Here is a 16,062-nt window from a genome sequence, read left to right as displayed (position 1 = left end):
GCCATGCACGCCCCGCGCGCTCGCTTGACGACAGTTCGGAACTTGAAATCATTGTTTTATAACGTGAACCTGTTTTTCGGGACAATTTGCAATTGTAATAACAAAACTTCCGTGAGACAGACATATTAAATATATTCGCCGCCGCCGTCTGCGCCGGTCCGTCACCGTAAACGCAAGCTCCTGATGATACTCCTCGGTACGGAGTGAAACATGTCGAGCGTTTTTCGACTTAAAATACGTGAGTGACCCGTTTTATTAAAGACCATACCAAGACCAAACATCAGGAAGAATGGGACAGTCTGACGGGTCTAAAGCATGCAAAGCTCTTTATGCAAGGAGTAGACTCCGGCTGGAGCAAAAAGCTTTGGAAACTTAACGGAAATCATAACGGGGGTTTTTACTGGCCATTACGGGGTCAAAGGAATTCTGGCCAAGATGGGACACTCTGACAACACCTATTGTCGTATGTGTGGCGAAGAGGAAGAGACAGTGAAACACTTAATGTGTGAATGTCACGCCCTCGTCAGACAAAGAATGAAGGACTTTGGAGCAGGATATCTGGAACCAAAGGACTTTAAAACGCTACCCATGAGCTCCATCATCCGACACATGGATATGGTGGGAAAAGCTCTTGAGTAGTTGACGGATCTTCTCTAGGGGGTAATTGCACAAAAGATCCCTATGGGTCGAAGTGTATCCGCAAGGGCCCCCGAAAACAATAAGATAAGATAAGACCCGTTTTTAATATATTTAATATATAAATTTGCACTTGGTCGGGAATCGGGAACACATGCTAAAAATCGGGAGAATCCCGCCAAATCCCGACCATCTGACAACCCTACATGGGAAGTAGGAGGGAAGTAGTCAGAGCCGTAGCGTGGTCGCGCAACTCGTTATGCCGCTCGTCAAGCTTATGGTCATGCTCATGCCCACCGCTCCCTATGACCTATGACCCACACTAACAAACATACATACAAACGCCATGTGAATTCTCCCCCTTTATCTTTGAAACTACTGGGTCAAAAATGTTGAAAAAAATACACAAAAGTTCTAGATACATGGAAAACCTATTAGAAATGTGCAGTCTAGCGTGAGTCGGACATAATTACATAGTTTTGATCCACCCCTAGGTTTTTTTTTAAAGATCTAATTGAACCTTTTGGTTTGGGCTTGCGAATCCCAGCCCTTATAAGGATTCCTTCATCGTCCGAATCAGTTGTGGTTTCTTCTTCCATTTCCTTGGCCTTTGTTTGGTTGAGAAGGCTCTCATAGTAACCTTCGGGCGGTCTGAAAAAGAACAAATTCACAACTTTAGGAACAAAATAAATAAATAAATGTACCTACTTTCGGTAATAGAAATACATTTTATGGCATTAAATATTGTATACAATGGTGTTACCAAAAAATGGGGTGAGTAGGAGCAAAACTGACATTCAAACCTCGATAACCTCGTCTCATCTTCCTAGCGTTGTCCCGGCATTTTTGCCAAGGGAACCTGGGGTCCGCTTAGCAACTAATCCCATCCCAGTAATTGGCGTGGGTACTAGTTTTTACGAAAGCGACTGCCATCTGACCTTCCAACCTAGAGGGTAAACTAGGCCCGTATTGGGATTAGTCCGGTTTCCTCACGATGTTTGCCGTCACCGAAAAGCGACTGGTAAATATCAAATGATATTTCATACGTACTTACTTAAGTTCCGAAAAACTCATTGGTACGAGCCGGGGTTCGAACCTGCGACCTCCGGATTGCAAGTCGCACGCTCTTACCGCTAGGCCACCAGCGCTTCCATTTCATAACTTTGACGATAAACAGGAAATCCCACCTCACCCCGTAGTCCCTCGTAATTGGGGTGAGATGGAATTTCATACAAAAGTGATTTTGGAAAATTGTTGGATCGATTTTTTTAGTATGTATGTATTACTATAGCTCCATTTTAAATTGGAATACATTATTTTTGTAGCAATAGCCTTAAAATCCCATCTCACCCTTTAGGCACACATTTAGGCTTTTTTAGGCCATGCAAATTGAAATTACACTAAATTTAAGTTTAATTTACATTATTATTTTAAAATAAAACATGCATTCATTAAACTAGTTAAGTATAAAGCCATTACGTCATTCACGTAAACTGTTACAAAAAAAGATTACGTTACAGTTTTATCTAAAAATTCATTCAGTTTGTAGTAATACCTGTCAACACAACAAGGGAAGAGTACAATGTGTTTTTAAATTTATTTGTTAATATAGTTTGTCAAAGGACTGCAGTCTCATTTCAAACATAGACAGAGAATTATACTCTTACCTATTATCTTTGTCTTACGCTAGTACTAGCACCCAAAAGAAAAGGACGAGTATAGTTTTTTTTGTTCTTATTTAGGTACTGACAAATTGGTTTAACTAACCATATTACTCCATATTGATTTTATAAACGTAGAGTCTGTGCGGAAAGAGAATTAGAGTCGTGAAATGTAGGGGAGCCCATACATTTTACGACTCTTCTCTTTCCGCACAGACTCTCTGTGAATCTAAATAGTTAGCCTAATTATGGAATCAATCCGTACCTAACACCGTAGAGAAATATAAGTAAAATCTGCTTTCTTACCAAAACCATAGAGAAAAAAATACATAGAGTGCTCACTCCATACATCAGTTTTAGTACCAAAAAGACTATTAGCATCTAGCATCGAGAAGCGGAACTATCAGTACTGCTACATCTATTGTCAAGTAGCAGTACTGATAGTTCCGCTACTCGATGCTAGATGTAGACACTGAAATTAATAGTCTGAACTGATGTATGGAGTAAGCACTCTATGTATTTTTTTCTCTATGGCCTAATTATGGAATCAATCCGTAACACCGTAGAGAAATATAAGTAAAATCAGCTTTCCTACCAAAACGCGAGTTATTTCGTAGGCGACATCTATACTACTCGTATATAGTAGCGGACATTATCAGTAGGGGAAGTCCGGGCATAGTGAACACCTTTACCTTTGACTTGACATAACAGAAAAATTTAACGAGGAAGAAATGAAAAAAGTATCAATAATAAATCTTTATTTAATAAGTAATCTTTTAATTTACACACTAGCCTCCAATCTTTAATAGTTGCTGCAATTTTGAACAAAACGTAAAAAAAGATATTTTATTCGCTTTGCCCAGGGTGCCGGGCAAAGTGAAACAGTCCCCCGGGAAAAGCAAATATTACTCATAAAATCTTAGTGAACTTAATAACTAAGTGAATATTAATCAACATAAGATCATTTCAATAATATTAATTAGAAAAAGCTGTCACAAGTAACTTTTGATATATTTTCACTGATTTCATAAGCATAAGTATTCACGGCATTTCTGAAGACATTTTAACACAGCGAATCCACGTTCTGATAGCCATTTCCATGACGTCTGTTAGCCAGGAGCCATTATCGATCTTTTTTAGGGTTCCGTACCCAAAGGGTAAAAACGGGACCCTATTACTAAGACTCCGCTGTCCGTCCGTCCGTCCGTCCGCCCGTCTGTCACCAGGCTGTATCTCACGAACCGTGATAGCTAGACAGTTGAAATTTTCACAGATGATGTATTTCTGTTGCCGCTATAACAACAAATACTAAAAACAGAATAATATAAAGATTTAAGTGGGGCTCCCATACAACAAACGTGATTTTTGACCGAAGTTAAGCAACGTCGGGCGGGGTCAGTACTTGGATGGGTGACCGTTTTTTTGCTTGTTTTTGGTTGATGGTGCGGAACCCTCCGTGCGCGAGTCCGACTCGCACTTGGCCGGTTTTTGATATTTATATACCATCTGTAACAAAATATTATTATAAAAAAAAATTACATAATAAATTCAAAGTGAACACGCTATCCGCTTTGCCCGATCCACTTTGCCCATTCAGTCAGTTAAAGAAATTAAGAATTAAAAAAAAATACCGTTGGATTGTTTTAAAAGAAATGCGTTGTAAAAAGAAGATACTTTAATAAGCAATAGAGCATCTTGAATTAAAATTCGAGATAATTACTGTGACAAAATAACATACAATGTACTTACCTTTCAAAATCAAATATTTTGCACTAAAAACACGTTTTGACTCGTCACCGACGACGCTCACAGCGACCGCTCCCTGTGACGCTTGCCGCTCATAGAGCGAAGGATCCTGAACATCATATAGGCGCGTGGTGCGATAAAGTCGAATAGTTTAGGATTGGGAGCCCGAATTCATTTTAGTGGATTTAGGATATTACAACGGCTTATTAAGATATTTAAATTAGTAAATTGAATCGCCTCTTTGAATCGGAACTGTCATTGACATCAATTTTGTCATTTGTCCCAGTTAGAAATAAAATTTACTTAATTTTTCATTTGAAATATCTTACAAAGCTGTTTAAATACTACATTGCCACTTGTAAAACTAAAATAAATGACAAAAAATAAACAAAAAAATAAAAAAAATCTTGTCTGATTTTAGTAAGAGTAGGGGCATTAAATTGCTCGTTGTTTATGGAGTTAGAAAAACATATTACTGATCACGACTCAAATGGCACCCTACAAGTAACTCTATGGTCTCCAGTTACTAAATGCTTTAATAAGGACATACCGCTTGCCCTTATTTGTCAAATTAGCCCATCCTCCTTTGAAATCAAAAATCTGCCGCTGCACACCTTGAATGGACCATAGAGAAACATAACTAAAGAAAGAGTGGTAACTCCATACATCAGCTTTCTTACCAAAACGCGAGTTATTTCGTAGTCGACATCTAGCGTCAAGTAGCGGAATTTATCAGTACCTACTGATTTTAATTTTTAATAAGCAGAGACGTCTGCGAATGATGCTATTAAGCTTAGAATAAATTTAAAAGTGGAAAAATTACTGTCTTGGGTGAAACTTGAACTCACGGCCACTCTTACCGTAGATGTCGCTAGGGTCCCCTTGACCCATAATATGGTGGAAAGATTTGCTGGCTATGGATGAGGTCTTGGTGGCTCAGATGGCAGAGCGCTGGAATATCGATCCAGAGGCCGTGAGTTCAAGTCTCACCAAAGACAGTGTTTTTCCACTTTTAAATTTATTCTAAGCTTAATAGCATCGTTAGTAGACAATAGATGTCGCAACGAACGAAAACTCTAATGCTCAACAATTTTCAGCTAATATTATAAACGGATTAACCCGAAGTCTATTTTCAACTCCTTGTGCTTATTATATTAGTTGTAAATTCTTTTAGTAGTACATTTTTCTTCAGTAGCGACACTGTTTGTGACATTTGGTGTCAAGTATCAGTACTGGTAGTTCAACTACTTGAAGTTAGATGTCGACTACTAAATAATTCGCGTTTTGGTAAGAAAACTGATGTATGGAGTTACCACTCTTTCTTTACTTATATTTCTCTATGTATGGACTTACATGTCAAACTTGTTTCTCGGGTCGTAGGGCTGCATCGCGTATTTCTTCGTGAGCTCATTCAGCATGTTGCAGAGATGCTCAATATGCCGGCTGTCCTGCTCTATGGAGTACTGGAAGTGCGTCATATGCATTCGTGTTATGTTGTCCAGCTGTTTCCTGGGTGCATAATATCATAATAATTATCTCATTTACATAGTTATAGATGGTCAAGCAAATCTTGTCAGTAGAAAAAGGCGGCAAATTTGAAAAATGTAGGCGCGAAGGGATTATCGTCTCATAGAAAATTTGAATTTGAAGGCTTGGTTGATGAGGGGCTTGTTTGATTAGTAAGTAAGTAAGTATGTAAGTAGATTAAAGGTCGTTTTATATCTACAGACAGATATAGTCGTCTGTCGGCTTCTGCGCAGCCGTATAAAGAATACGTTAATAGACCTTGTACCTAAGATAGAAGAATATTATGTTTTTTTTTATATGGCACGGCACGTGTCTTAAATCGACCCTAATTAAATTAGAATAGAATACACCACATTCGTAAACAGACAATAGACATTCATAAAAAACAGAGTTAAAATAAAGTGTCACAAAATTGATGTACGCTTTAATGTAATGGTACCTATACGTGATGGCAGCAAAGCGGTGTTTTGACTATTGGGCTATTGGCTAAACCTATAGAGCAATTGTTATATACTTTCCACCCTCAGTTACGATAGTCCCCGCTCTCCCCTACTCTTAGTTTGTATACGTTCTATTACTTACTTTTTATTTGCCACTGAAATATTGATACGAGTCATATATTAAACTTAAAACAAAAAACTGGCCAAGTGCGAGTCGGGCGCCCTAAGGCAAGGGTTCAGTTCAGTAAGTAATCACACTGTTTTAACAAACTATAATATATTTTTTCACCAGGCCAGCTGGTGTAAAGCCCCGTCTCCATATCGCGCGGCAAACCATCGAACATTGGCTCGCGCGGCTACCGGGCTGCCGCGCGAGCCAACTCGATGCGCCCGGTATCCATTGCGCGCGGCTGCCAATGTTCGATGGTTTGCCGCGCGATATGGAGACGGGGCTTAAAGGCTCTCTTGATTGTTCAAAAACTAATAAGAAAGTTGCATTTTATCCACATGTGAGGCAAAGTAATTAAATGCAAATTTGATGATTGTGATGTGATGATTTTGAATGATTAATATCATAGAGAAAAAAAAATGTTAATATTTAATAACCTTCATATTGAATCGATTAGTATTTTCCTTGTGTAGGTGTGGTGAATAATTTTGTTTATCGCGATTTAAGGATGATGCGCGCTACACCGGGCCGGGGTCTCTAAAAAAAATTTGGTTGGCCCTATCAATATCTTGATAGTCGTAATCAAGCATCTTGATTCCATACGAGCCTAACAAGAACTTAGACACATCAAATAAGGTAATTCTGATTGCTATTACTATATCTATGTAACTGAACCAATTAAGATCTTGTTCAATATTTACACGAAAAATAATTATGCTAACTAATTGATCCTAGCAAGATCAACTAAGGGCTTGATAATTATTATCATGATATGTTACTGTACCAACTAATACAAACAAGTCAGTTTAACTAAGATGTAGGTCAATATTAACATGAAGAATTACCGTATTAACTATTTGACCCAAATAAGTTCAACTAACAACATGATTACATCGACTAATGCACCTTATTAGCCTGAACTAAGATATTGTTAAATTTGAATCTCAATTGTTTAATCATTTCAACTAAGATGTAAATCAATGTTAACATGAAGAATTACTGTATCAACTATTTGACCCTTAAAGTTTAACTAAGAACATGATTGCACCGACTTATGCATCTTATTAGCCTGAACTAAGAAATTGTTAAATTTGAATCTCAATTGTTTAATCAGTTCAACTATGAAGCTTGTCTAGTACAATATACCAATCTTCTTCAATTGTACTATGACTCTTTGTCTCATTTACTAAGACATTTCTTTCAGATCTCTACTTTTTATGCGCACCGTGCTGAATAATGCTGATCCTCGTACTCATATTATACTCAAGGTCTTAAATGCTAAGATGTACATTTATTTCAGATCTTTTTGGCGATCGACCTAGACCGGTTTCACGAGCACGCCTCCTCCCGTGTTTGTAAAGCTAAACCGGTCTAGGTCGATCGCCAAAAAGATCTGAAATAAATGTATATCTTAGTATTTAAGACCTTGAGTATAATATGAGTACGAGGATCAGCATTATTCAGCACGGTGCGCATAAAAAGTAGAGATCTGAAAGAAATGTCTTAGTAAATGAGACAAAGAGTCATAGTACAATTGAAGAAGAATGGTATATTGTACTAGACAAGCTTCATAGTTGAACTGATTAAACAATTGAGATTCAAATTTAACAAAGTAAAGTTTTATGAAAAGGGGGTAAATGAATAAAACAAAAAATATATATAATAAGATGTTATTTATTCATCTAAACATTTAGAAAACTAAACGTTTTACATATATATTATAATTAACATTTAAAACGGGCTACAAATATAATGACCGTTTGGCGTACAACCGTCGATTTCCCCCTTATGGGTACCCGTTGGCGGCAGGCTCGGGGACGTCTGTCGCCTACACGAGGGTCCCTGGGATGGCCAATGCGCAAAAAATGGCGCACTCATAGAGAAGTAAAGGGAAACAGTTCCTCCGAAGTCGAGTCCGCAGTTCGGACAGCCACTGGCGGGGTTTCGGAAGCATGGTCCCGATCGTTTCCCGTGCCTCGCCTTAAAGCCTTAAAGGCGGCCAACAGAGGGGTTTTACTGGGTGGACCTGGGGTCTCATTAGCCCACAACAGGGATTTCCACATAACCATCCCGGCCCGTCCCCGCGCCGGGTGGTATGCGTAACGCATTTGAACTGCTATCAGTTAAGGGGTTAGGTTAGATTAGCACTTCCTCCATGTTGCACATACACTATTATACATTAGGTACACAAAGCAAAGGTAACACGTTCACTGTTCCGGGCTTGCCGTGAAATAAATGCACAAGTTAAGTTTATTTCGTTGACGCGTAGGGTAAAAGCACCAGTGGCCAGCCAGGTACCAGTAGTCAGCCTTTTGAGTCGTTTATTGGTCATAAATATCTGGTATATTCGTTTAAACAAATCACGAGTACTCAAATAGGAGCTTTGATTCCTTATTGGTTAATACGTCACACGACAGGTGCGGTGAGGGAACGGGGGGAAGAAATATACTCGTTCATAAAGGTGCTGTTTGTCGACGAGTGCAATAGTGTCATGTCCGCCATATTTTTTACTGCACGTGGTGTTCTCTTAACAGGCAAGAAAAACTATGTTTTAATGTTAAAAGTTATTGTTTTTGTTAATGATTGGTTTATTTATCAGTTTATCTATTAAATTGCATTATATTTGAATGAAAATATCAATATTTCACTTATAAATTGAGGGGGCTGGCCACTGGATAACACTTTTTTCCAAAGAATCCAGTGCCCAGCCCCCCACGGCTGACCTTTGGGTTATTCGTTTATTTTATTATTTTCGAGCCAATGCGACCGTTAGGACCGTTAAATTTACATTTTCAAATTTAGTTAGGCATGCCCTAGTCAATTTAAAGTAAAACCCAGTAGTCAGCCGCATTTGAAATAACGTTTTAATGCGGCTGACCACTGGGTTTCGCTGATCCAGTACTCAGCCATTGACCTTGCTTGGTACTTCGCCGCCAAAAATATGTCCAGATTTTTAAACCCTATCTCATTGAAATAAGGTTCATAAGTGTATACATATTTTTGACGTTAACTATACATAACTATCATTTTCCTGGTCGGTATAATCCGTATAATAGGACGTTGTTTATTAATGATAAAATGATAATTAGATCTGAATAGACTCGTTTAATTATTTTTTACCGAATACCTACTAGGAACATAATTATATATTAGGATTTACCTCGTTAATTTTTGACGGATTAATTATTAGAAAATAAATATTGCGATTCTTAGTTTGCAAGAATAGTGTTAGTTAAGTACCTATGGGCAACAAATTTCGTGTCATAAGAATTGTATGTACCTATAAGATTTTTTTATTTTATTAAATAAGTAAACTAGTAAGTAATACATATAAGCAAAAAAATAATAAACTAAAATTAAAAACTACAACTAACTACAATAACAATAACTAAAATTATGAATAAAAAATAGATATTATAACATCATTGATTTTGATATATGCAAAAAATTATAAACTAAAATTAAAAACTACAACTAACTAAGTACAATAACAGTAACAAAAATAATAAAGAAAAAATAAATATTATAATATCGTTGATTTTGAATAATTTTACGGTTTAGACTCACTTGTTTTAAGTCACTCGCGCGACATGTTTCGGAGAGCCTATCGTTGATTTTGATATAAATATTAGTGATTTTGATCTAATTATTATGAATAGTTTATATAGGCTGAGTACTGGGTACACAGAGGCTGCTTACTGGATTTTGGAGGCTGACTACTGGAGAAAAGTGCCATTTTTTGTTTAAACTTAATTAGAGATATTATAAAGAGGATTGTTATTTTTTTAAATATTTTGTTGTAAAACTACGATAAACAATTGATCTAACCATGTCATTTGTTTAATTATCCGACTAATCCTGTAGAAATGCCGAACGTTCAAACTTAAAAAAGTCGTTATAAGGCTGACTACTGGTGCCTTTACCCTACTTGAATGGCTAAGTAGTTGAATACTGAACGTTGAGGCTGAGACTAGCTAGTCCCCGCTCGCATCGCACGGTCTCAGACGCCACAGGGGCGCGGGCGGGGAGGAACGCGGGTGCACCGGCGCCCCCCTACTTATCTCTTGATTGAACGGATTACCTGATTATTTAATTTAATTATGAAGAAAATCGATTTAACAAATAATTCTTAGTAGAATGGAATATTAGTTTCGTAATTAATACAATAACTTGATCATAATGGGATTGAATGTTTTATCTTCGTCGTTCTAAATATTATATGTTTAGTTGATTAAAATACCAAGTCTTATGTAAATCAACAAAGACAAAATAATCACATAAACTATTAAAATGTTCATAACTATTAACATATTTATCTGTTTTAATTAATTTGTTAAGGATTGAATCAACCTACGTTACATAATTATGCCAACAAGTTAATGATAGATGCAAAGTATACAATTGTTAGGATTAATAACATACCTACTTTATTAGTTCAATCACAGATACACTTATTGTTTTAAGTACCTAATCAGCTTTCTTTGATTTATATAAGATCGTTATTGTTATAATTAACTTAACATCAACTAAGAGAAAACTGCTCTTAGTTGGTCTTCATTTTTTAGAGTGCAGGGCCGGAGCTTCCGGCGCCTCGTTTTCTATGGAAAGCACCACGTGATCACTGATCAGCCGTCGTAGAAAATTACTTGTGTGCCCGGTCTAGCGTGAGTCATCTTTTACGCGTTTCCCGGTGGCCCTTTGTAAACAAACCGCCTTTATGCATCCATGCCATATTTTATGATCTTTGAAAACTTGTCAAAAAACGGTTGACGGCACAGTATGCATAAGTTACTATATGGTTTACGATAGGCGCTAGTGCTGCACTCTGGCGGCAGAACTTTACATAGCTACGTACTTTTTGTAATGCTGAACTGATAGAGTTCCAACATGTTTTGATACTTTGCCATTATGACATGATTGATGTAGCCGACCTGTAAAAAGAAGATTTACAAAAATAACATGTACCGCTAAATAGGTGCAGTGTATCTACCGCTATATACTTACAGGGTGATACGCTATATAGGGGAGATGCGATTCGTGTATAATGATCCCTCTCTAGGTGAAATGATCCCCCATCTTATCTGAGCAACTACTGGTGCCATCTATCTAAATATGCATTAAACGTCTTCCCCGTGACCCCGCCAGTTGCCTCTTAAAGTGTCATGGCGGTACGAGCACGTAGCGTGATTTTATTAGGAAATAATTAAAACATATATTTTATAAACGACTGTAAAATAATAGGCACTGGTAAGAAGAAAACAAAAAGTATTCTGACAAATAATAAATAGACAAAAAGTATCAAAACCATAAACATAATAAAAAAGGTAAATTTATACAAAAAGGTTGTGCGATCTTGCACTATATATATACCTACGTCTAATCTACGGTAGCCTATTTTCCGAATTCCATTACTTTTAGCATGTTGCGATTTATTTAAATTATGTTTCACTGTCGGATCTTAATGATGTTTATCTATACTTTAAGGATGTTTATACTGAAGCAAGTTGAATTAGAAAGTTATATTTTTGTCGATATTTCTAATTTGGTGTTTGAGGTCAAATGATCCCCTTTCGTAGGCGTAAAATGAGCCCTGGAATCATTTTACCCCATTAGTAATTTACTATGAGCATTTCCTGTACAGGCCATAACATATCATGTCTCGAATTTATGTGCGCAAAGCCACTTACTTCCTAAAAAAAGACCTTAGGAAGAAATGCTAAGGGGCTCTTAATGCGATTAAATTATGGATTACCTTTTAAAATAGCAAACAAAATCTGTGCTCCTTACGGCGAGAAAAAAAAATAGCATCCATCTTCTGAAAATAAAGAAACGCTGGGATCGACTGGCTTAAATGATTTAGATATAGAAATCTTGATACTACAAAGGAATCATCTGTGATTATTTTAACCCTACCCTAGGGATCGTTTTATCCATACATAGGTATAAAATGATCCTTTACTAGACTATTAATTAATAAACTGCATGCAAAATATAAGAAATGAGTATGCAATTGCTTATAAGTAAATGGAGTAATTAATAAATGTCGAAATCTTGTGTTTTCTCTTTAATTTCGAACACAGTAAGTATTCATTCAGTATTCATTTAATAATTGCTTTGTGTGTACAAAAAGGTCTTATGAATATTATATTATGTTACAACCATGTTACAACACAACCCTGTAAGGGCACTGCAATACAATTACAAACTAATCAACTACTTAACCTAATAAAATAACACTATTAAATATACATATTTACATGTAACGGCCGGCCGTAGATAGGGCGGCAGAGAGGTTAACACGGGTAAATATTAAACATTACCTCAGGAGTCTAGATATTCACTTACAGAGTAGAATGCTTTGTCTATGAGAAATGCCTTTAAATTTTTCAGAAATTTACTATAATTTAGCTCATTTTTTATGTGATCAGGTAGTTTATAATGATTTCCCTTAAGGGGATCATTATACACGCATCTCCCTATGGGATGAAAGGCGTTTCTGCGTTCGAGCGCCAATAGTTCGAGGCTAAAATGATGCCTTTCACCCGAGTTTAACACTACTTTTCATTTCGAATACGAGGAAAGTAAAATGCATGCTCCAGTGCAGAAACATATCATTTTATGCACACCTTTTAGAACAACAATGACCCTGTTTCAGGTTTCTGCTTCAGTAATAATGTGTTTCGTTATTCGTTTTGATGATATAATATAGGACCGTCCCTCAATAAATGAGACAACATCAGGACTTTTCTCGTACTTTGGCATTCCTTTTTTCCAAACTGAAAAGTTTTGCTGGCTTGTTTATTCTGACTTCCACCGACAATCAGCTGCCAGTCGCCAGAATCCTTTAAGAAGGATAGTATTGCACCATTTTTGCAGTTATATATATGTCTTACTCTTAGTCTATATACGTACGATCTTACCTCAAACGCCAAATGATTTGAATATATGTCTCGCAAGTGATAGTATTTGCGAATACTTTGACGACTAAAAAAAAACAATAGGTACGACATTCATTAATTATAGCTGGTCAACCAAATCTTGTCAGTAAAAAAAGGCGCGAAATTCAAATTTTCTATGGGACGATATCCCTTCGCGCCTACATTTTTCAAATTTGCCGCCTTTTTCTACTGTCAAGATCTGGTTGACCAAGTATATATGTATATATTATTATGTATTTAATAAATATATTTTATTCATCAAATTACGTTAATTATATATAAGTACAGTGTTTATAAAAATTACTTTATGCAACCATTGTTTAAGAGAGGTCAAAAAAGGCGAGTGGCGCGAGTAACAATTTGAGGCGAAGCAAGCTGACAAGTTTGTTACCTCACATTGGTATGTGAGGTGTGGTGGTCCACACACTCATTTTACATGCAGCCAACCGATACTTTTGAGGTAGATGAGGTAGAAACTTATTAGGCACCTCAAGTGACCTTCTACTGGTGTCAGCGAGCTTGCCGTGATACCTTCACGAGCTAATCACAGCGGCGAAACTGTGCGAAACATTTATGTGTATTGAATCGAAGCTGTTGCCAGCTAACTCCAATCTGTGGCTAAATGTTTTGGTGCTTGTAGTTTCTAAGTACTTATTCTGAATTAAATACTCTGATTGAAACATAATTAGATTGTTTTTTATTATTATTTATTTCTCTATTTACACTTTATTGCACGACACATAGGACGTTTTGACAAATGGAATTCTCTACCAGTCAGGCGTAAGGCAAACAGAGATTGGTATTGGTATGTAGGATATAAAAGCGACCGTATGTCGAACAGCTAATCTGGTTGCTGGCAGTATACATCTTTCGTGCAGGTATATTATACTGTTAAATCGTACCTATGCTAAAAAAGTGACGAACTCAGAAAGTGACGAACTCAGAAAGTGACGATCTCAGAATGTGACGATCTCAGAAAGTGACAAAGTCAGAAAGTGACGAACTCAGAATGTGACGTCCTAAGAAAGTGACATACTCCGCCTGAACCGCGCCATCGTGTAGAGGAGCCATAAATGAGGGCTCGCACCGAGGCGATCCTCACCGCACAGTGTTTTATTGCCCGTTTTGAAACCAGATTTGAATTGATTTAAATTTTAAATAAGTAAATATCTTACCCACGTCGCCAGATGTATGAGAGGCAGAAACATAAATTATACAGGAACTCAATCATAGCCCAAGACCCGTGCGCACCAGTACCATCAAAGTTCACATATCCTGGCGTAAACTGTCTGTCGATTACGCCAAAATTCTCCGCATACTTAGATTTCCTGGCAATATCGTCCAGTATCGATAGGTCGAAATGTTCGTAGCCTGAAATGGTATGTTTGGGCATATTTTTTGCTGTGGTTTTTATTTTTTTCTCAAATTTTGATGAAATTTGGTGGCTAGCAGTGGCAGCGCGTCCATAAAACGCGATTCCCACCGGCTTGGCTGTTTTTGGACGTTTGAGTAGGGTTGTAAAGGAAATATGTAAGCCAAATTAGCCCCGTCTTGCCTATGGATATGTTTGACGCGCCGCCACTGGTGGCTAGAGTTATATTCTGTACAACATAAGCGCAATCTCACCGTATGTCCTACACAATCTTCCACTGAGTTAAGGATGACTCACGCTAGAACGGTCCAGGCACTAACAGACAGACACTTCTTTTTCTATGACACGTGACGCTTTCTTATATACCCAACCAAATTTTTGCTAGGAATACTGAGTTTCAACTCTCTGGAGGTAAGACGTAATTTTGGGCTTGTCACGAAGTACTGCTTGCGGTATCCTGCGCGGGGAGTCGGACTGTATTGAGCTGGCGGGGCAACTAGTACGTCTGTACGTTCCCTCACCAGAATCGAGTTCAGACCTCGTGACCGTTGTCTCCTGGCAGTCCCGGCTTCGCGTACTGTAGCACGTAGGAATTCCCCTCTGGTTCGTTCTTTGCTCCTTTTGAATGCGCTCCTTGCATCAGCCTCTCAGTGCGATTTGTTTGCAGGCAGACAGGTGGTTGTGCGTGATGAATGTTTGAGGTTTTGTGAGAAGATGGATGCAAGTCCTTCTACAGTTTAAAATGGTACATTATCTTATGTTAATATTGTGTAATTTGTGTATACTGTTTTCTTTTTCTTTTAATATTCTGTGTAAGTTAGCAGTGGTTTGCTATTTATACTGTTATGCTGTTTAACTTGTTCTGAAATAAATAAATAAACTATAAAACTGAAGGGCCGGACGCTGCGGTCCGGGCCCGGACTATTCTAGCGTGAAACATCCTTTACGAAAACGTATGGGGTTTTCGTAACTCAATGGGAATTTACATACTTTTTTTGTCCCAAGTTTGGATTTCGTATTTATCGTTTCATTAAAAAAACATGTTGTTAAAAATTGTGTAATGTACGGAACCCTTGGAACGCGAGTCCGACTCGCACCTGGCTGTTTTTTTTTGTGGTACTTGTGGCAATAAAACATTTTTTTTTAATTATTATTTTAACATTATTTGTTGAGCACCTTTTTTCATTAAAATATGCACGTTGTTTCTTGTTTTAAAGATTGATTTACTTTTTCTAATTAACATGTAACGGGTTTCTGTGTTATTGGCGAATAACCATCTTATTATTACATTCTAATCTATTGGAATCAATATGGAGAGATAAAAAGATATGAAACGTTATCGCTATACCTACTAAAATAAAGCTGGAAACGGTGATTGAGTTAAAAATTATTTTTTAATGTTGATTAAAAATATCTAAATAATGCTCTCACTGGGTTTTGCGGTGTTCACTTGTTTTTATGTTTATTCATTTGGTTTTTGGGTAGTTTTTGGTATTTATTAAATGAGGATTGATTAAATTGCTGTAAATTATTCCAATTATCAATTATCAATGAATGAATATGAATTTCAAAC

At 37.1% G+C, this 16,062-nt stretch overlaps 1 long non-coding RNA gene across 1 annotated transcript; it reads right to left on the bottom strand.

Annotated features, from left to right (window-relative positions):
* Window positions 1–11,035: 11,035 nt before the first annotated feature.
* LOC134660202 (uncharacterized) lies at window positions 11,036–14,343 on the bottom strand. The gene is made up of 3 exons (XR_010097855.1): window positions 14,293–14,343; window positions 13,100–13,163; window positions 11,036–11,110 (listed from the first exon to the last, which is right to left on the bottom strand). It is a non-coding gene; the product is annotated as an uncharacterized LOC134660202 (long non-coding RNA).
* Between the last annotated feature and the right edge of the window lie 1,719 nt (window positions 14,344–16,062).

This window comes from Cydia amplana, chromosome 26 (assembly GCF_948474715.1).
Source record: "Cydia amplana chromosome 26, ilCydAmpl1.1, whole genome shotgun sequence".
Taxonomy (NCBI): Eukaryota; Metazoa; Arthropoda; class Insecta; order Lepidoptera; family Tortricidae; genus Cydia; species Cydia amplana.
This window is presented reverse-complemented; position numbering and strand designations above follow the sequence as displayed.